The 20,866-nt window shown below is 47.5% G+C and overlaps 1 long non-coding RNA gene across 1 annotated transcript; it reads left to right on the top strand.

The window, feature by feature from the left end:
* The first annotated feature begins 1,828 nt into the window (after nt 1-1,828).
* On the top strand, nt 1,829-20,628 carry LOC126505293 (uncharacterized). Its single transcript, XR_007592851.1, has 2 exons — nt 1,829-2,316; nt 20,278-20,628. It is a non-coding gene; the product is annotated as an uncharacterized lncRNA (long non-coding RNA).
* The last annotated feature ends 238 nt before the right edge of the window (nt 20,629-20,866 follow it).

Raw genomic sequence — 20,866 nt, 5'->3', positions numbered from 1 at the left:
GGAGAACAAGACCAAGGCTCTTTATCATTGCCTCATCCCCTTCTGACTTCTCAGGGAGACTCCTGACTGTTTGCTTTGCTCTAATTCCCCTTCATCAGCCTTTGAGATATCCACACAAGAAGAATGTAATTGCATCAGTCCCTGTCTCCTCGCATGACTACCATGCATCGCAAATGCAATGGTGCTTGCACAGCTGATGGTCCATAAGAAGCAGCACCAAACAGTAGCTATTACCACCCACAGAGCCCCACAATCCTTGCCTCTCTGCAGCAGTCAGAAGTTGCTGGGTTAGGAATATGTCTGTCGTAAAAAACACTGATAAATGTAAGATAGGCATGATGAAGCATGGTTCGTAGGCGTCTTAATTTTTACCTCTGTTGGAAACTGCAAATAGAAAAGCAAAGAACCCGCCGCTATTTTCCTGAGCTCTTGTATTCCATGACAATTATACTTGTTATTATTTAAATACCCCTGTTTTTATTACTGCCCTGACAAATTGCCAGAAACTCGGGAGATTGGAATAACACAAGCTTATTGCTGTGGTGTCTGCGGTTCATAAGGCCAATGTGGGTCTCACTGGACTGGAATCAAAGCTAATGTATCAGGGCGGCATTCCTTCCTGGCCCTGAGGAAGAACTCTATTCCAAGCTCCCTTAGCTTATTGGACACATAAATCCAACTCCTTGCGTTCTGGGAAAGAGGTCTCCGTTGTGTTGCTCGCTGTGGGAAGCAAGGCTGTCTTTAGCTCTCAGAGGCCTTGCATAGGTCTTTGTAGGGGGCACCTGCATCTCAGGACCAGCAATGACATGTCAAATATGCCTCTGCCCGCAACATCTCTGCCTTGAGCTTCTGCCGCATCTGGTATACCTTTCTCACTACTTAAGACCCTGTGTTATCATAATGGGTCCACTCATTCAGATGATCCATGATTATCTCCATGTTTCAGGGACTTTTATCTCGATTACATGTTCCAAGTTCCCTTTGCTATGTTCTCTAATCTACTCATTCAAAGGCTTTGGGTTTTGCATGTGGGCATCTTTGGAGGCCATCTCTTGGGCCACTCCTGGTGATGAATGACTTTCCTGCTCTGTGCTAGAAAAACCCATATTTTCAGCAGGATACAGCAACAAAGAATTGAAACTAGAAAGACCAAATTCAGAGGCAGGCCTCCAGACCTAAGAAAGAATTAGTAAAGTGCCAAGGTGCCACCATTTGGAGATGGACCGCAATGTAAACAGCCCAGGCGGCGTTCGTAAACCAGAGCAGCCAAACAGGAAGTAGACTGCTGCTGGGAAAATCTCATAGACTTTGCGCTCACACAGCCAGAGCAGCCTGGAGAAGTTTGACTAAGCGTTGGACTTCCTGGACTGCCAAGTCAGAGGTCCTTCCAACTGCATGACTTAGAAGAGGGTAACCTAGAGAGCTAGATCGCTTTCCCGTGCTCCTATTGCATGAATTTGGAGTTGGAAGGAGGGCGCTAGGGAAGTCCTCGTCACCTCAGATCACCTCACTGCAGCACCATCGCTAACTGCAAATATTCGGGATACTGAACCATGGAAGAATCCTGCTTCCTTTCCCTGTGCTGTGCTGTGTGTGTGCCTTTAATTTTTAACACTAGACCAACTCCTTTCAGCCCCTCTACCTGAGAGGATGCTAATTATACTGCTACCCGTTATGAAGATTAACAAAAAATGTGGGAAGACTGTTGGCTGCTGGAAATACAGTCACCAGAGGGCTCCCTCAAGAATTTCACCATGTGGAACGTCACTCAGGACAGGTGAGTGAAGGTGACAGGAAGACCCCATAGCATGCACAGAAACAATTCAAAATGAATCTAAGCTCTCAGCACCGCCTCCCCTTTTATCAGAGGCAGGACAATTGTTCTGGCTTCCTGCACCAAGGGTGTGTGTTTCTATCCTACGCCCTGCACTCCAACCCCTGTTCCAGACCCCAGAGGCCACTTCTCGTTCTGGCTTCTCTGGCCTCCTTGTGAGTTCTCCTGCTGGCTGGTTACTCTGATTAATTTTAATTGTCAATCTGCACCTTGGTGGCGGTACCCAAATTAAACTGTGTCTGTGAAGGTATTCCCAGCATCCCAATCTGTGGACCCGAGAAGGTAGATCACCCTCCCTAATGCAGATGGCATCATCCAGTCTGTGGAAGAACCGGGAAGAACAAAAAAGTGAGAACTTGTAGTGGCGACCCTGGCAGCCTCAGAAGATGGAGCAGGAGCATTTTTTTCCTCGAGTCAAGGAATTTCAGACCAGCCTGGATGGACACATAGCCAAATCCTGTCTACAAAACTAGAACAAAAAGGTAAAATGGGAAGGAATTTCTCTTATACTTTCTGCCACCCACAAAACTAGAACAAAAAGGTAAAATGGGAAGGAATTTCTCTTATACTTTCTGCCACCCGCTTGATATTTGGAGTTCTAATCTTTTTATGTCCTTGGACTGGCTCTTTGGGCTTTCAAATCTTTGGGCTTTGACATTAGGAACCATCTGTACTGGGTTTTCAAGCCTGCCTACAGCAGGAGGCAAGGTCTCTTTACCTCCCTACATCTCTTTCTCCATACATCCTACTGGATGTATTTGACTAGAGGACCCTGGCTGATCTGTGGGTTCTATGCCAATGACAGCAGCTTCTCTGGGTGCTTATTTTAGCTACAGTTTTCCAGAAGAGAAGCACTACAGGTCAGAGCAGGGTGTCCCATGGTGTGGGATGTTCTCCCCTCTAATGCCTTTGGGGGTGGTTTTTAGCAACCAAGTGTGCAACACACTTTGCAGTCATTTCAAGTGGCAAGCGGGGCTGTAATGGCACAAAGCTAACAGGCTTTCCTGTGAATTCCCTCAGCTTGGGGAAATGGAAGTGAAGAGAAACACAGCCCAGGGCACCAGACCTGTGTGAACTTCTGAGGAGCAGGTTGGCAGCCTTCTGGGGAATGTTCTCCATTCACTTCTGTCCTAAAGCTCTTGCTTCTGCCTGGTGATGAGTTGAGTTTGTCTGTCCCAGGATACGCAATGCCAAGACACTCACGTGAGCCTTAAGTTCTCACACACAGGCGGCCACCGCCAAGAGCTTGCTACAGACTTCTGCAGTCACATGACCTCTCCGGAACTCAGTGTGTCAATTGTCAACAGAGGAGTTCAGGTGGGATTAAGACACTTCAGCAAGGTGACCCTGGTACATTCTCCCTTCCTCGGACCCCGAAAGCGTTACTGCTGCGAAGGCAATAGAAAAGTCTACACATTTTACTCACAGATACACTGTGGAGAAAGTCCGCTTTTTGCCCAATACTAAGGTTTTTCCAACATAGGTAGGTTCTACAGCAACCTTATAAATATAATGGCACATGATACTGGAAGGTTAATAGTCCCCTACTGGACATTAAGCTCCTCAAAGTTGATGAGCCTGCCAGGACTCTTCCGTGTCCTCACGACAACCCCCATAGAGTAGGGTGCAGGTTCTCAAATGTATTAAAGCAAAAGCCTAGGCACTGTGCTTCATCTCAGGGACAGCTTGCTCAGAATCTTGAGGAACGGAAAACTGTTTTGTTTTGGGCTTCTGCTTTTTTTGGTTTGGGGGCAGGGTTTGGTGTATGCATGCATGTACATTTATGTATATGTGTGTTCCTTTGTGTTCACATGCATGTGTGTATGCCAGTAGGTGTACACACGTGGGCATAAAGTTTAAAGGCCAGAAAACCTCAGGGATCTTTCCCCAGTTGTCATCTACCTGTTTTGCAAGAGACTGTCTCTCGTTCACCTTGACAGAACATACAGCAGCGGTTCTCAACCTACGGCCCTTTAACACAGTTCCTCATGTTGTGGTGACGCCCCCCCCCCCATAAAATATTTTCGTTGCTACTTCACAACTGTAATTTTGCTACTATGAATCATAATGCAAGTAGTTTTGGGATAAGAGGTTTGTAAAAAGGGGTCGCAACCCACCGGTTGAGAACCACTGGTCTGGAATAACCTGTGTGTGCCTTTGTGGAAACAGGTTCTTGTGTGTGCCTTTGGGTGATCTTGATTACATGAACTGATGAGGAAAGACACTTCTTAGCCATAGGTGGGACCATGCCCTGGGCAGGGACCCTGGTCTGTATAAATGGAGAAAGGGAGCTGGGCAGCGGAAAGCTTCTACTACTTGCTCTCTGCTTCTTGACAGGATGTGACATGAGCAGCAGCCATGACTTCTGTGGTGGGCTGTGCTTTGAACTGTGAGCCAGAATAGGCCCTTTCTCCCTTACATCACTTTCACCAGGGTCCTTCATTAAAGAAAGGAGAGAGGAAACGGAGACATCCTGACCCTTGTCAAATTAGCCTGGCTGTGCGGCAGGCCTCGGGGAATGCCCCTTCTCCACCTCCTCCAAACTCCAATTAAAAGCCTGTGTCACCACACCCGGCTTTCACATGGGCTCAAACTCAGTTTGCCATACTTTTTCAAAGTTCCCCAATGATTCATTCTAGTGAGAGGTGAGCTTCGGAAGACACGGTTTAACGAAAGCATACGGTAGGTACTCCTCTGTTGATTGTATATTGGAATCTGACCATCTGGTCAACCAAGTCAGCAAAGAAAAGAAGACAGAAAGGAAAGAATTTCTCTGTGAGGAAGAAATCCCATGGCTGTCCAGGCTGGAGGAGTGAAGCCGGGTCTGCTTCTTGGCTTCCATTTCTGATTAGTCCCTCTGCAATAACTATATCTGCCCTTCAGGATTCTAATTGTTACTTATGGAGTGACAGGAACAGTAAATGAAGAACTCCCAAGCACCAAATCCTTCCATCAGCTTTTAGGTACAGAAAAGGAGCGTGGCTATTAAGGGGACAAAGCCACCCTAAGGATAGGAAGACAGCAATCGGTGCCGTTGGCCAATCACATCTTTCTGTCATCCATGTTTGCTAGATGTCAGAATGCAATAAGGTGCCCGAAGAGGGAGGTTTGGAAAGGTAGAGAAAAGTCTTTGGACCTTTTCTAATCTTTTGTTCCCCACAACATCCACTAGGGAAATTAGGTGTCCTTGGCACTTTGCCCTGCTAACAATTGACAGGGGTTCCCTTGATCTAGACGAGGCTCGTAGCTCTTAACACGAGCAAGAGATAGGATATCACAACCACCAGTCACTTGAGCTCTTTTCTCTCCCCGTGTCAGGCGTGTGGTTCTGCACACACAAGAAAAGGGGGGGGGGGTCAGCTGCAGAGGCAAGGAGGAGGCCAAGGCAGGGGAAACGTTCAGTGGGCAATTAAGACATTTTGCGTCAGGGGAGTGAGGTACGCCTATTGGAGCAGCTTGTCTTGGGCTACAGCTCAAGGCCTGGCTTGGTGGGTAACCCCGGGCCCTCCCAGAGCAGCGCCTTGCCCTGAGAGAAGGCAGGGGCTCCGACCTGTGCGGATATGAGAGCACAAAGCGCATCCGTAGCTTTACTGACTAAAATCACCCAGAAAGCTTGCTAAAATTCACGCGCCCAGTGCCCTCCCACAGTGGCTTTTTGCCCCAATACTAGATTGTTTGTGAGTGATTAGGAAATGACACAGTCTCTTCATGGCTTCCTCACAGGCTCCTCAGCCACGGTCTGTTTGGCGTGTAAGAAATGGCGATGGAGAAGTGAGCCTCCGGTAGGTCAGCTGGCCCTCAAAACTCGGCTTGTAGCTAAACCTACACTGGCAGGAGCTGTGATCTCCTTATTCTGAAACAGCCAGCTGGCCTGGCCTCACCTGAGGGGAAACTCAGCTGCGGGTATGTGTCAGGAAAACTGTGACACTCGAGAACTCGCCGACAGTGTGGCCAGGGTTAGATGACCGCCTTTTCGAGCTGGTCTGGTCAGATTTCCAGATGCAGGAGAGGCCGTGTGGGGACAAGGCTCCTCTGTCATTTACCGTGTTCAACTTTGTGTGTGTATGTGGTGTGTGTGTGTGTGTGTGTGTGTGTTCACAGACTTGGAGTGCATAGAAACAATGGCTCTCAGTGGATATATAAAAATATGTTTTTATATATTTTATAGAGATATATATTATATATATAGAGAGAGAGAATATGTATGGGTGTGTGTGTGTATGTGTGTGTGTCTAACTTTGGGGGTGATTACTTTATCCTTCTTTAGTTGAAGATAAAACCCTTCATCCTCATGCCCACTAGAGCATCTGTGTATTGAACCATGAGAGAGGAAAAAGTGCTGTATTAGTCAGGTTTTTCCAGGACAGAACTGAGAGAATAGATGTTTTTACGAGATTGACTTACAGTGTTGGAGGTTGGGAGGTCCCACAGTGACTTTCTGCACATAGGTAAGGCAGAAACTCAATGGCTACTCAGTCAGAGAAGCTAGAAGCCACATATCAATGGGGACCAATGACATAGCCCTAGACCAAAGCTGAAGGCCTAGAACCTCCTCCCTGGAGAGTTGCTAGATGGTCCTGAAGAACCGAAGTCTGAAGTCAGACTGAGCTCCAGGGGAATGACAGCTTTGGCAGACTGCTTATTTGGGAAGAAGGGTTCCCATATGCTACCTGGCCTTCCCTTTCAGTCCATCTGTGCCTCTGGCTCCTAGATGGAGCCTCCCATGTTCAGAACTGGTCTCAGCTGCAGTCACACACACTGAACCGGCCTCAATCTTTTCTGGAAAAGTCCTCAAAGACACACCCAGATGTGTGCTCTGCTAATCGCTTAGACATCTCTCTATCTAATCAAGGTGGCAATAAAATTAAGCACCTCCAGTCCTGACACTATCGGACCTTACAGGCTCGTTAGGGAATTCTGCACCAGAGGGACGACTCTTCACTCTCTCCCAATCCGTTTCTAACCAGTTCACACCAATCCCAAGCCAGTTCACACTTCTCAGATCAAGGCAACCATTCCCATTTTGTCAGTGTTTACTGACCTACATATTCCAGGTACAGTATACCAAAGATGTATAATAAATTAATCAGCGGGAGAGACTGGAAGACAATTTCTGATGTCAATAATATGTACGTAATCCAAGGGTCTTTATGTCCACCTGGGTTTTCTCAAACCAGGATAGTGAATAGGGGGTCCTCTCAAAGGAAAAGAAAATGCAGAACCTTCCTGGGTGGCTTGAAATGATTTTATCATGTCTAAGTATAAAACTTGGTTCAATTTTTTTTTAGCTTACAAACAAATGCAAGGAGATATCTGGAAAAGGCACACTAAGGAAACCTTTTGGAAAAACTAATAATATCCAAATTAACAATACCAGCTTAATGGTGGTGTTTTTGCTGAAACCAAATTAGCAGTGTTGAGTTCAATAATAGAACCTCAGGACTGGCTCTTTCTTTAATCAGCTTTGCAGTTTGTCTTTTGATACAGAAAGGGCCTATTTACAGAAGAGTACTGCTCACATCTATTTTATTAATGATTTCAAGGCTTTGCTGGTCGAGAATAATCAGGCCTCAGACTTAACCAAAACTCACAAGCATGAAATTCGCAACTGCTTGCCCCAGAGCCGTATCCTCTGAGAACACTGGAGAGCTCGTTCATTGAAGACAAGCTTAGCATTGTGACACTCTCGGGTTTGTATCAAATTTCGTCTTGCCACTGTTTGTATGAAGAGAAGAAAAATTCCTTTTCACAAATGTGCCGCTATAGTTAGAGTGGGGGAGGGAGGCCAGAGGTGGAGGCAGGGAGTGCACCGCACACCCTAAACTGGGTAGACTCAGCCTAGTGGAGTAGGCAGGGGCCAGAGAATTACAGCACAAAGGGCAAGATTTACAGAGGCCGTTTAGCGGACCACTGACGATGTTGGTTTGCTCCAGAGCCTGAATGGAAAAAGACTGGAAGCGGCTAAAATACCAAGAGCAGATCAAGAGCTTGAATTGAGACGAGAAAGCTCTGTGGCAGAATTAGGAAAGCGTGGTCACCAGAGAAGTGAGTCTTTCACAGCAGGATGGATGGAGTTACAGACAGACCTAGTGACTTCATCTCAGATTCTCCATGCCGGAGCCTGCAGAGAGTGTGGCTGGTGGGTGGCTAAAAGCCCTGGCTGTTTTCTTCTTCTTCTTCTCTGTCAACAACCTCAAATACTTTTGTTTCCAGAGCCGGCTTCTTCTTTCCCTTTGGCGTTCAAACACAATCTGTTCACCTTGAACAAACACACACTTGACCTTCTGTGCCTCTCCAGACACTGCCATTCTCTAAATGGGGGGGGGGGGGGAGAACAAGAAGGGATGGGCAAGAGATCCTGGTGTCCTGACATGGTCGCTTCTTTCAAAGCAGCACAATGAGACATAAGCGACCAGGCCACGACAGCCTGGGGAGGACGCTGGCCTTGCTGCAGTCCGTGAGGCTAAGAGATGAAGCCATCTTGCTGCTCCTGACTCTGAGATGTGAAATGAAGCAACAGTCACAACGACCCACAGCCTCCTCGGAAACTTAGCAGAGAGAACAGCGAGCACCATTTCACAAAACCCCCAATAGCCCACTTTCTGAAGACAATATCCATGGGGGCGGGTACAAGGACCATACTTGCAGGGCTCAGGGAGGGTTCCTGGTTTCCTGGTGAGGGGACTTGCAGCATTGGGCACAACAGAGGAAATGTCCAGGAACCCAGGCCATCGGCATCTGAGGAAAATGGAAGCTGTTAACCAAAGGAATGTCGCCTGGGAAGGCTCCCAAAGCAAGGCTGAGTGTGTCTGGGCCAAGAGGATTCGGAGGCTCCACCAATAGCATTCGACTCAGCAAGCAGCCTTGGAAGTATTATAAGGGCCACCAGCAAAGGAACTGGAATCCAGGATGCTGCTCCAGCAGGGGTACGAAGAGAACATTAGCATCTGTAACCAAGATGGGCCAAAAGAAAAAGCTTGTTTAGGCTGGGGCATCCAGACACAGCATAGAACCAAGAGGGGCAAGAGTCCCCTTGCATCCTATCAACCATGGCCAGAAAATGTCCAAGACCTAAAGGGGGTAAACGGTTGGTTAAATATGTGCCAAGCTGCCAGGATGGCAAGGCTCTCTCCTCAGTCCCCAGAAGTACAGGTTTCATTGTCAGTGTGGATCAACCAGGAGGGACAAGGCGAAGCCAAGAACTCAGAACCTACTAAGGGTCTCAGACACCTCCGATGCCTTCCGTCTGGACCGTGAAGAGCCATTCGGTCACATCCTAGAGCTGCACGGTCAGTTCTAATGTCCTCACATTAGAACCTTGCAAACACAAGCTTCACCACCAGCTTGGGTTCGCCCTTGGGCTGCATATATTCTACTGCCTTCCCCTCCCTAGCACTGGCAATAATTAACGCGGACACAAACGGCCGCAGAGACACATTTATAAGGTATCGGACCACTGATTTTGACCTTAATGTTGCTCAACTCAAGCCAACTGCACAAACGAAGCGGATTAGAGCAGGCATACGGGAGCCCAGCCTGCAGGCAGCTGGCTCAGCCCTAGGTTTTTAAAGGTCCTTTTCTCCTAAGAAGAGAGCGCCATCTTGTGGAGAATTAAAGGAGTTAGGCATATGCTACTCCACAGTCTTGTAGTTGGCCAGATTTCCTAGTCTCTGCCCTCCTCCTCTTTAATTTCCAGAATATACAGAGGCATTGCATTACAAGAAGCCTAAGAAACTGCTAAGTATTTTACAATGTTGCCAAGAACAGACCATGATAATAAAGAAGCTCCCAGACCCCAGAATGCAAACCAAAATGAAAGCTACTTTTAAAGCATGTGCTGGGAACATAGCAGTCTATGAAGTGCTTGCCTTGAAGCATGCGACCATTTAGACCCTGAGGGTGGGAAGAGAAGGGGAGGGGAGGGAGAGAGAAAGAGAGAGAGAGCGCACACATGGTGGTGCACAGTTGTAACCTAATCCTGGGGAGGCAGAAACAGTTGGAACTCAAGCGTACCCTGGCCAACCAGCCTAGCAGCCAGCTTACTTGGTGAGTCCCAGGTCACTGAGAAGCACTGTCCCAAGAAAAAGTGGGTGGTGCCTATGGAACAACACCTGACGTTGTCTTCTGGGTCCCACTTGTACACATACACACACATGTGCTTCACAACATAGATTCACCTGTACACAGAAGGATAGACACACACATCATATCACACATTAACTAAGTCTGAAGCCCCCAGTTAAGCCCTTCCGCACAGTGTTCAGGCATTCCCAACACTGCTCTTAGGAGTGAGCTCGCCCTGGTTTTCAGTATCTGCTGACTTTTCTTATACAAACATTCCGTGATGCCACAGCTGCGGAAGAGACACGGGCCGTGACCGCAGCATCAGCGATGCCACAGCTGCAGAAGAGACACGTACCGTGACCACGGCATCGCTGATGCCACAGCTGCAGAAGAGACACGTGCTATGACCGCGGCACCAACTGCAGAAGAGACACGTGCCGTGACCGCAGTGCCAGCAATGCCACAGCTGCAGAAGAGGCACATGCAGTGACCACGGCATCGCTGATGCCACAGCTGCAGAAGAGACACGTGCCATGACCACTGCATCCGGAATGGGCTGACTCCATCATGCCACCAGAGACCACACACCTTGTGTTCATCTGTAGCTAAGCTCTGCTCACTGTTCAGAAGTCAACAAAAGGGAAAAGCGCTGGGTGCCATGGTTCACATTTGTAATGGCAGCACTTGAGAGGCCTGAGGCAAGAAGGTTGAGAGTTTGACCCCAGCCTGGGCTACACAGAAAGACTCTGCCTCAAAAAAAAAAAAATCTACTGAATGGTCGTGGTACAGCCTTTAAAACCAACACTCGGAAAGTAGAGGCAAGCAGATCTCTGTGAATTCGAGGCCAGCCTGGTATACAGAGTGACTGACTTTCGGAACAGTCAAGGCTACACAGAAAAACCCTGTCTTAAAAAAAAATCCAATTAAACAAACAAACAAAAAGCTCTAGAAGAGGCCAGATCTAGAACCTAAAGATGTAAATTACTAAGCAATATTAGGAATAACAAGCAGAGAAACTGGACCTTCTCACTCATTTAGAGAGACTTCATGTCTTAGATGTCTGCTCTCTGGATTTCATGAGAGTAGAAGGTGCTGATGTGGTTCTTGGTAAAATTCTTCAAAGCTCTCGATAGATGTGTGACTTTCTTCAAACAAGCTCTAGGAACAGTCTCCTCCCCCATTCTCTTACTGTGTCTCCTGGGAGGTTCTGAGAACTTTACACGTTGAAAGAACCCATAGTGAGATGGGCAAACAGTCCTTCAAGCAGGGAAGAGGCCTCTGAGACAATGGTGTTTATTCAGCACCGGATGCAGGCTAGGAAGCTGGCAGAAGATCTCATTTCAGTTCAGCCTTGAAGCAACTCTGGACAGACAATTTTTAAATAAGGAAGGTGGGGTTCCAGGACAGTGAGGGAGCTGCTATTCAGTGACATGGTGGCCCAGCTGAGGTGACTCCTGGGTGGCCTTCAGAATTCAGAGTGTGTCAGTCTCTGCATACATACCGCCTACAGTGGAAGAAAATGGAACACAGTGGAGACGTTTTCCATGTCATATCCCTGTGTGAAATCAGACCTCTGGGTTTAGGCAGGGTGGCTCCTCTGTACCCTGGCAGAGCCGTGTGTGAATTTCTGTTCCCTCTTCTCTGGTACCTGCATCCCAGGTCTGTTTTCTTTTCTCCATCCTATGCCAGCGCAGAACCAAATACCAAGGAAACACTTGGTATTTGAACCTTTCCGCTTCAGCTCCTTATTTGGAAGGATGATCTGGTGAGCCCAGAGTCGGATGGTGAGTCTTGAGGGCCAGGATGAGAGGCATGAAGGAAAACCGGGGCTGCTGGCCTAGGTGCGGGCAAAGTGGAAGCAGGGGATGAGGGAAACCTAGCAAGGGAAGAGGAAGCAGGAGTCAGCTGCAAGGAGTCTTCGAGGCAACAAGGAAACCTATTTGAACCACTGGCCATACTGTGAGTGGGTCTTTGGCAATGAAGAAGCAACTGTGGTCACATCTGGTGGCCCTGGTATGGGGGACAGAGTGCACAAAATGAGGGCTTAGGGACTGGAGTCCACAGTGGCCCTATCTGCACTGGACCCCCGGAGTTGAGGATGTTGAAGGGTCAAGCCAAGTCAAAGTATTTGTTATGCTTTTAGGAGGCCCACATTGACACTGGCTTACATAAGAGTAGACCACAGAAGGAGAAAACAGCAATTCCAGCAGAGGAGGTTCAGGGAAAACTAATGGGGCCAATCAGGTTGATGCTTAAGTCACCCGGGTGCAGCAGTGCGCGCGTTCTGAGCCCTCACCCAGTTCACCTACAGACATTCCCTGCCTGTGGGAGGACAGAGGAAGAAACCTGGGGTGGAAAGAGCAGGGAGCAGTTTTCCATCATAAGAAAAAGGCCTGGACTGGAGTGAGAACTCACCAGTTAAGAGCACTGGCTGCTCTCCCAGAGGACCTGGGCTGCATTCCTCGGCACCCACATGGCAGCTTACACCCGTCTATAACTCCGGTTCCAGGGAGATCTAATGCCCTCTTTGAGGTTCTGTAGATACTGGAAAAGGATGTAGGGCACAGACATACATTCAGGCGAAGGCACAGAAAGTTAGAATAATAATTTTTTTTTAATTAAAGAAAAGGGGGCTGGGTGAAAACGTTTTCCTTCTGCCGTGTGTGGTATGATAAACATGTCTCCTCCAACCCAGAAAAGCAACTCCGAACAGCTTGCGGATTGCAAGCAAGCACTGAGTTCACAACCTGAGGTTGTGAAAGAAAAGTTAAGGGTTTTAACAATAGGAGGCGCTGTTCTTCCAGAGACTATAGAAGGACCTGACCCAAGGACTCTACTAGCCGACTACAACCAGCATTAGGCTGGGAGCCAAGCTCCTCCCAGGGTCACTATGGGTTTCTTTGGTTTGCTTGTTTGCTTTGCTCTGATTCCGACGTTCAAAGGCAATAGGGTTTGTTGATGTTTTGGATAAAGAATGTGCCTTCTGAGAAACAGAATTCTTACAGTAGAGTGAAAGGGAAGGACAAGATGAGGGACGCCACATTCCAGTTATACCTCCGTAGCAAGAAGCCGCGTGCATTTTTCTTTTTCTAGTTGTCTTTGTGACCCTGCTGGAGCTCGAACCCAGGGCCTTGCATTTCCGCTTTACTCCCAGCTTTTGAAGACAAGGTAGCTCAAATTGGCCTTGAACTTACTCTGTCTCGTAGCACTCAGGAGACAGAGGCAGGAGGATTGCAGATCATAGAGCCTTAACTGGCCAAGGCCATGTCAGGGCAATCAATCTCAGACTAGTAAAGGCAAATTATTTTTTGGGAGTCATTTAGGTGAAAAGAAGCACCTAGCTCAAAGAGCCTAGCCCCTTCTCTGTCTTCTGCCCTTGAAAAATAATGAAGACAAAAGCTTGCAAAACAGTCCGCCTGTGTGTAGGTCCTTGTGTGCCAACCTCGGGGCAATTGTGCTAGCTCCTGACTGGTCCCCACCATTCTTAAAATAGGTACATTCTCAGCTAGCCAAACAGTGCTCACTGTAGGGCCACAGGCTTTCTAACAAAGTAGGAGACGGGGTGAGTCATGGGATTTTGCTCTTAAGAAGGCTAAGTTTCCACACCTAAGTAGCTGTGGTATGTTGGAACAAAGACATTGTTTTTGCCTTCTAAGGTAAGCCAGGGCCGAGAAAGCAGACTGCCGGGGGCTGTGCAAGTTGACACACGCTTCTTAGCCCAGAAGCTAGAAAGGACAGAGAGGTCGTCCAGGGAGGTGAGTATGGACCCTGCTGCCTATCGTCACTTCCTGAGGCTGGGATGGGTCTCTCATCAGAGTCTCAGAGGTGCTGGGGCTGTCAACACCAGCCCGAAACTGCCTCAGCCTTGCAACTCTCCTTTCCACAGATGCCAGAATTCCCTGTGTTTGCGAAGCTTTCCATTCTTTGTCCAAACGTTTGGGTGTCTGTGTGCTGAATACACACAGATGCCAGATTCTCTCCAGGGCCAAATGTTTGGGTTGCGCAACACTGAGAAAGAACATCCACACAGTTGAGGTTTCCTTTAGATATCTGGCACTGTGCAAGACGGTGAGCTTTTAATAATAAAGCTTTAGGGTGCCCAGAGCTGGGTAGCGGCAGGCTGGCGCTCCGTGGAAGTCAATTTATATCTCTAAAGCGGGAGAACATTCTCACAGGGCTGAAGCTCTGTGTCTGAGGTTCTTCCATTCCAGAGAATCAAAGCAGGTAGATCTGCGGCGGGACTGAGGTCAACTCAGATTGGCCCGCTGTCACCAAAGACAGGGAGGTCAAAGGGTAGGTAAACTATAAAAAAGCTTTTGAAGTGAAGCTAGAGAAGCCCAGATTACTGCCCAAAGCACAGCCAACACGGTTAAAGATCGAGGAACAATCGTTCAAGGCCAAGGACACATCCTAAAATGGTTTCCGTGAATGGGGCTGAAGCGCTGGGCCTTGACTACAACAGACTCACACCAGGACTGGCTGGAGAAGGACCCTTGTGCTGGCCTTGGGTCTTCTGGCTCTGTTTAAGAATGGCTACTACGGGGACTCAGTCACGGAACCCAACGGCTGGCAAGATCAGCTGTGTCCATTCATTCTCAGCCGAACAAGAACAAATTATTTTCCCCAGGTTCATCTAAGTCAGGGCTACAAAATTCTGGACCCAGTGAACGAAGAGTGATATGAAAAAAAAAATAATAAGTTAGCGTGACACTAGTTGGGAAGAGAAAGGGGCTGAGCACAAGTGGGGGGAGGGGTGGCAAAGAGGACAGTGGATGCGGTTGAAATCCATTATGTACTTGCATGCAAATGTCATAAAGAAGCCCACTGGTTTGGATTTTTTTGTTTTCCTTTTTAAGTACATAGGGGGTGTTCTGCTTACACGTATGTCTGTGCACCATGTGTGTGCCCATGGAAGCCAAAAGAAGGCATTGGATCCCCTGAAACTGGAGTTACAAATAATTGTGAACCATCTTATGGGTGCTGGGAATTGAACCCAGGTCCTCTGGAAGAGTGATCTTAACTGCTGAGTCATTTCTCTCTCCTCCATAAAGCCCATTGTTAGACAATTAATATATACTAACTAAACATATAGACTAATACATTGATGCCCCAGCGCATAACCCCACACATACTAAACTACAGAGACTGGCAGAGTTCGGGAAGGAAATGTAGTCTGAAAACAGCACAGCAAATGGTTCACATTATGGTCCTTAGATTCCAGGTTCCTATCCCAGTTTCTACAACATAACTGATGTTTGTACACAAGAAACTGACCTTCTAGGCTGGGGGGTGGTGGCGCACGCCTTTAATCCCAGCACTTGGGAGGCAGAGGCAGGCGGATCTCTGGGAGTTCAAGGCCAGCCTGGTCTACAAGAGCTAGTTCCAGGAGAGGAACCAAAAAGCTACAGAAAAACCCTGTCTCGAAAAAAATTAAAAAAAAAAAAAAAAAAGAAACTGACCTTCTCTAAGAAAGAGTACAGAGCTTCCAACATGGCTTATTACTGAGTGAAAAGAAAGACCCATCGATGACGGCAAAAGCATTATGACAGCCATGACTTCAGGGGAACATTGTGTGCTCAGAGGGCAGGCCTGGAAGAATGCTGAGGGCTTAGGGCTGCCGTCACGTCCTTTGCAAATGGTTAAGACACTCAGGTGTCGGGTGTAGTGTCTGTATTTCTGAAACATCTGTGAAGAAAACCATGCATAGAGTTTTTAGCGGGCAGCAGAAAAGTACAGTGTTTAGTTCCAGTTGCTGTGACTTCCTGCTGAGTTTGTCTGAAGGACCACTTCTGGGTGCTCGAGGAGAAACTAGACATGGTCTCTGCTCTTGAGAAGCTTCTAATCCAGGAGGGAAGAGAAGATGGATACAAAAGCAAGAGCTCACTGTCATCTCTGAGAGAGTGTGTTTGGGTTGAAGCTAAAATAAGAATATGTGCATATGAGCCGGGAAAGGTGTCCTTGCGTGTAAACAAGAAAATGGAACTTCGTGGTCGAGAAGAAGAGGACAGCAGCGTAGATACAGATGGTGGCCTTGCTCGCCACAAAGTCCCACCTCGCTCCTCTCTCCTTTTCTAGCAGAACACACAGGCTCCACCCTCCCATGGGGGTGAGGCTAAGGCTATGGAATACAATGTTATTGCTGCCATCCAAGAGAAGGACTTCTGAAAGGGTTTTTATAGGGTGAAAGAAGGGAAGTTCACTGCTGGTCACGCCTTTGAGTTCCTCCTAACTTGAGCAAGGGCACGATGTTCGCTGCTCAACAGACTCTATGCAGCTATACTGCAGTGACCCAGTCTGCTGAGATGCGGGAAGCACCCACAGACACAGTTGAGAGGCTGCGACAGCCCAGTCTGCCCCAGACGTCTCCTGTCTCCTCGTGTGAATGCTTGTCATGTCTCAGCCACTGTCACTTCAATCTGAAGGTACGAGCTGCCAAAAGCAACCCCAAGAATAGAGAGCCAAGGTGCAGAAGTGGGAAAACCCCGCGTGCTTTCGAGGAAACACAAATAAGGCCGGATATGGTAGAGCATTAAATACAACTAATAATAATTAAAACACACACACACACACAAGAAGGAGCACGGAAATATGGGCTAGAGCCGTGTGTTGTGTGGTAAGCCCTTCCTGGACCAGGTGAGAGGAAATGAAGGTTTTGCTGGAAGATTTTCTAAGAACTGTGCTCCAGCCCAAAATGCAGAGATTAAGTGACAGTTGTGGGCCCAGCCTTAAAAAGTCCCGTATGCTGCTCCTCAAGGCTCAGTGAACATTCCAGAAGCGGGAATGAAAAGTATGTAAGAGTCAGATGAGGAGTGAAGGCTGTGAAATGTTGTTCTCTGGATCTGATCCAACCAGTTCATGTCAACTCTGTTGCCTGCATTGGGCCCACAGAAGACGGGCCCACTCCTCAGCGCCATAGGGGATCCAGTCCACTCAAAAGTGCTATAAGGGACCCTAAAAAAGCTAAACATATAATCGATATTTGATTTGGCAGCTGAACCCTTACTTAGACAAATTAATTAGAAACCATTATTTAGGAGGTCAGAGAGATGGCTCAGCAGATAAAGAGCATTTGCTGAACAATCACAAAGACCTGAGTTCAAATCCCCTGCCGTGTGAAAAGCCACCTCTTCCATGTGCACCATGAAGCACCATGTGCACTATCCCAGCACTACGAAGAGCGGAGACAGGAGGACCCTGAGGCTCACTGGCCACCAGCCTAGCTCCAGGTTTAGTGAAAGACCTTGTTTCAAAGAAATGAGGCTCAGAGAGCTAGAGCAGGACACCTGATGTTCTCCCCTGGCCTCTGCATATGTGCACAGGTGCACACACCTACACTTAGTGCATACAACACACACACACACACAGACAGAGAAACTAGTGTTTAAATTCTTAAGCACAAATGTTTATAGTACTGCTAGTCAAAATGATCAACCATTAAGAACAAGCCAAGTGCCCAGCAACAGGCGAATGGATTTTTTAAATGTGGTACATCTATTCAGTGGAATATTATTTAGCCATCAAAGTGACTGTTGTGCTAATATGTACCACAATACAGGTTAGCCTCACAAACACTCTGCTAAGTGAAAGAAGCCAGACACAAAAGGTTCCCTACTCAGCAATTCTATTTGTATTAAATGTTCAGAATAGGTAAATCCACTGTGACAGAATGGGCATAGGGTTTCCTTGGAGATGATTAAAATGCCTAAGAGCTGAAAGTTGCACAAAACTGTGAACATGCCAAATGCCAGTGAAGAGTAGCAGTACACTTTGAATCCTCAGTTTTATGCTATCTCTGGGCAAGTCATTGCCACTGAAGACCCTCACTGTCCCCTTTGTAAAATGAAAGGTCAGGTGGCTTCTTAGAAAACACTGTGCAGATGCTCACCATGGCTGTGAAATTCCTGCTGCCGGGGCTACAAATATACTGTTGGCCCTTTGTGTTCTTGGATTCCACAGCCATAGATCGAACCAACCATGGATCAGATACATTCAGGAAGACCATGCGATGGCTCAGTGGGTCAGAGAGCTTGCTGCAAAGTCTGAAGACCTAAGTTCAATCCCCTAGACACAGATAGTGGAAAGAGAGAGATGACTCCCACCAGCTTCCCTCTTATCTCTACATACTTGCCATGGCATGGGCACACATAGAATAGAAACTAAACAAATAGTTGGACATGGTGACACCTGCCTTAAATCCGGCACTTGGGAGGCGGGGCAAGCAGATCTTTGGATGAATCTGAAGCCAGCCCAGTCTACATAGTGAATTCCAGGACAGCCAAGGCTATGTAGAAAGGCTCTGCCTCGAAAAAATTGGGCCAGGAATGGTGGCCGTCACTGACACCAAGTGGTCCTGACCAGTGAGCAGCTACATCTGGACCAACCAGAAACTTCCTAAAACTTCAGGTCTCCAAGCCTGGGTCCCAGAGATTACTGTTCAAGAGTTCTGGCATGGGACTGTATATTCTGTATCTCTTTCTTTAAAGATATTTGTTTTGTCTTATATATGTGGGTGTTTTGCATGCATGTGTGTCTGAAACTAAAGGTTGAAGATGGTTGTAAGCTACCCATGTGGGTACTGGTACCCAAACCCTGGTCCTCTGGAAGAGCAGCCACTGACCTTAACCACTGAGCCATCTCTCTGGCCCCGGCAATCTGTCTGTGTCTCTAACACTCCCTGGGAGATGTTGCTTTATAGCCAATTTCTATCCCTCCAGCCCAAGTCATTGTCAAAACTGCAACCCAGGGAAGGGAGAGCAGTTTGCCAATGGTCACACAGCTGTGTAGCGACTGTGCCAAGGGCCACCTCGATCAGTGGCTACTACGGCTAGCTGAACATGACTCACTCGCTGGCCCAGACCAGACTCATTGCACCGAGATTCTGGGGAAGCAGCCGGAGCAACTGGGATCTGCAAAGGCTCCAGGAGCATTTCTTGTTCTGACACGGGGCCAGAGTGGAAGGCTCTGGACTGAGGCTTCTGGTTCTTTTCATTCTCGCATGCTGGCTACCACATCAAGGCTAAGAACTAGGGCTCACATATCTGCTGCCTGAGAGGGCAGCTACCGGCACAGCTTCTGGCCAATTTCGGTGGCTTAGCAACTGTGCTTCCCCCAGGAGAAATAAGAGTATTGTCAAACCAGAGATTACTACTGCACGTTGCAGGGCCTACGAGGTCGCCTGTTTCTCATGGCAAAATGAACGCTGAAAAGGAAGAAATCCATGGCCATGAAGACCACCCTACCTCATTTAAAGAGCAAGAAATAGCCATGGAATATTCCACGTGCTGACGGAAAGGGGCTGATACAAAAGAAAGTCATGTTTCTCCTTCATCTCAAAGCCCTCAGCCATCCAGGCTACTCCGATTTCTAGAACCTTCCTTCTCAAAATGTATTTTAAAAATCTCAGGATTGGCCGGGCGGTGGTGGCACACACCTTTAATCCCAGCACTCGGGAGGCAGAGGCAGGCGGATCTCTGTGAGTTCGAGGCCAACCTGGTCTACAAGAACTAGTTCCAGGACCGGAACCAAAAAAGCTACGAAGAAACCCTGTCTCAAAAATAAAAATAAAAAAAACCTCAGGATTGCTTATGCAAGGTCAAGAGCTGTCCTTCCTGAGCTCACTACATGGCCACTAGATACACAAGCTCCCTGCTAGCTGTGAGTCAGAATCCCAAGGACCCTAAGTCCTGAAGTTAACACACCATCTCTGGGTTCACTCGGTGAAGGATTGTGATTCACACTCGCTGAGACATGGAACCAACGTAGCGACCCATCAACAGGGGCAATAAATCTGGTGCATACACATAGTGGAGTTTCTTGTAGCCATAAATGTAGATTCGGAGGTCACAGTTTTGAATGAAATAAGCCCGACTTGGGAAGACAAATACTGTACTTTTGTATTAATCTAAACAGCATTCATGTAATATAGATAATACAGCTATATGTAATATAAATCTGTGTATATAGATTTGAATGACTCAAAAATAGAAGGACTATGAAGCGGGGAGAAATGGTCTAAAAGGCAGCAAGGGAAAAGGGACGGTAATGGAGCTGGGGAAAGAAAGATAGCTACTAATATGTTCACTCCCAATCATGGAATCTAGATTTATAGATATAGCCATGACATGAAAGCAGAAGAGACTAGGGGTAGGAAGGGACCCAGCAGGAGCTGGGATAGCAGGCAATGGGGTCATCATGATGAGCAAACCATATTGGTATGCACGGATAAAATGTCATAATGAAGTGTGTTATTTAATATGTTAACTAAAAGCATTATTTTTTAAAAGGTAGTGACTCCAACATGTGAAGTTTTAATTTGGGGGGATGGCTTGTGTTCTTTGGGACAGTCTTGCTGATATTAGGTCATTATCTCTCCCCTCCAGGGTTGGCTCTCCAGGTCAGTCAAAATCCTCAGCAAGACTGTGATCTTAGGATGTTGCATCTTGTCTCACTCCCTCCCACTTACTCTTTGAGACTCAGCAAATCCAACTAGCCTTGAATCTGTGAGTCGGCTATGACTTACTGGTTCCACCATGAGACTTGAATAAGGGACTTCAAGGTCCTGACCAAACTCCGGGCCATCTCCTGAACCAATATGAGGCCAAGACAACCAATGGCAGTGTTCATCTTCTCAATCTGTCTCAATGTAAATGTCTTTGATTTCAGCAGCCTCTTGCCCCTTTCTCTTTGCTATTTTACAAACATCTTTTTGTAAAGCTGTTCTTTGTCCTTGAGACTCAGCATTCAGTAGTAATATTTTCTCTCTCCTCCCTGACATATGCACACACATAGTAAACATTAGACAGTGTGGCTGCCACCAAGGGGCTCTTCGTAGTGTCCACTGTGACCACCTATTAGGAGTGGGTAAGGCTGATGAGCTCAACTCTGGAGTTCCTCAGGTTGGAAGTTTGCAGACGAAGCTGTGTGCACTGTTCCGTCTTCCCTAAGACCCAGGCTCAACCCATGTGTCTC

This window comes from Alexandromys fortis, unplaced genomic scaffold (assembly GCF_014885135.2).
Source record: "Alexandromys fortis isolate MF-2015 unplaced genomic scaffold, M_Fortis_MF-2015_v1.1 scaffold_57, whole genome shotgun sequence".
Lineage (NCBI taxonomy): Eukaryota > Metazoa > Chordata > Mammalia > Rodentia > Cricetidae > Alexandromys > Alexandromys fortis.
This window is presented reverse-complemented; position numbering and strand designations above follow the sequence as displayed.